The sequence below is a fragment of the Apis dorsata genome, unplaced genomic scaffold (assembly GCF_000469605.1).
Source record: "Apis dorsata unplaced genomic scaffold, Apis dorsata 1.3 scaffold_887, whole genome shotgun sequence".
NCBI classification, from domain to species: Eukaryota; Metazoa; Arthropoda; class Insecta; order Hymenoptera; family Apidae; genus Apis; species Apis dorsata.
The window spans coordinates 155,584-157,383 of NW_006264003.1; the positions used below are offsets into that span (position 1 = coordinate 155,584).

Consider the following 1,800-nt stretch of genomic DNA (forward strand, 5'->3'; position numbering starts at 1 on the left):
ATATATTTTGAAAAAAAAATATTTAGGGTTCCAAAAGTTTTTCGAAAATTTTAGATTCAAATTTTCTGAATGTAAAAATTAGATTTCGGCTCTATATTATAATATGTATTTGTTATATAAAATAATATTTTATAAATAAATATAGTACATATTTCATACGAATGTATTTACTTTTAATAAATTTTTGATTGAATTGATTTTGACGGAAATAGGTAGATAATTAAAAATAGAACGAATCGTGAAATAACAGTTCCTTTTTTATTCAAAAATAACTTCACGATATAATATCATAAAATTAATAAATATAGTTATAATAAATGTTAACAAGAATTAATAAAACAAGAAATGTTAATAAGAATTATAATCGTTTTAAAAATTGAACAATAAATAAAATATCTTATTACATGATAAAAAATTTACTTCGTTGAACAGCAATACAATTCGTTTAATTCGAATAAGCAATTTTATTTTAAATTTTATAAATTGATTTTGCACAGTTATACGTACACACATATCTTGAAACAATTTTAAAATATATTGTTAATTAAATATACAAATTTTGCTAAAAAAGAAAATTGTTTCATATATAAATCATTATATTCTGTATAATTATAAAATTTTGTTAAAAAAAATAAGAAATTTTTATTTTCTAATCTCTTAAATTCTTTATTTTTAATGAAATTTTATGAATAATAGAGTAAATATAAAATATAAAAATAAATAAACTCGAAATCTTGTATTTTTTTCATCTCTATAATATTATATATATAATAGGTTATATATAGACTAATTTTTCCTGCCCAAATATTACTTTCAATAAATATTCAATGTATTTTTCGTTTTTTAAATATAACATTAATAGTGCAAGATATAACAATTTTAATATTATTATAAAATAATATTAAATTTTAATGTCAAATAATATTAAATATAATTAGATAAATTAAATATAAAATTTAATAATTTCATTCAAATTTTATTACTATTGTAAAAGAAATTCCCAACGTAAAATATAAAAATATATTGAAACTTCAAGAGTTGATTTCATCTCTTAAGGAAATTTTCAATCAACAAAAACATTGCTCCATATGTAATCTATTATATTTTACATGAACTTTCAATCAAATAAAAATTTTCGGATTAAGCGATTTCTCTTTAAAATATTGTTTAAATATTTTTTGAGATATTATACTTTAAAATAATATTGATAAAATTTAAATATATAAAATTTTCATATTCTTTTTGATTATCAGTCTTTTAATAATATACGTTGATAATTTAAATTATAAATACAATTTTAAGTTAATAATTTATGAAATGTTTATATAATTATTTTTCGTCTGTATATATATGTATTAAAATCAAATCAACATTCACAATGACAAATCTTAAACGGAATGATTTTTTAAATTCGTATTATCGTATTCAGTTGATAGGTTAACAAATTACTTGGCTAAGAAAATACAATAATTAAAATTTCTATAAGATTACTACTATTTTTAACAAAAATATTAATTATTTTGAGAATATAATTACAGAGATATTATAACTTATAAATAAATAAAGAATAATAAAAAAACAACAATATTCAGAAATTAAGAAATTTATTTTATTTTTATTAAGTAAGATATTTATTGTATAGAAGTACAATGAAATTTCCATAAAAACGGTCTCTCTCTCTCTCTCTCTCTCTCTCTCTCTCTATTAAATTTATTTATTAAAAAAAAAATAAATATATATATTTATTATAAATATATTATAATATTAATAATATTGATATTTTTATTATTATATTTAATA

The 1,800-nt window shown here is 16.2% G+C and overlaps 1 protein-coding gene across 3 annotated transcripts in view; it reads right to left on the reverse strand.

Annotated features, from left to right (window-relative positions):
- Positions 1 to 1,800, reverse strand: part of LOC102681098 (forkhead box protein O) — a 344,280-nt gene that overhangs the window by 126,621 nt on the left and 215,859 nt on the right. The gene's annotated exons all lie outside the window — the stretch shown is intronic.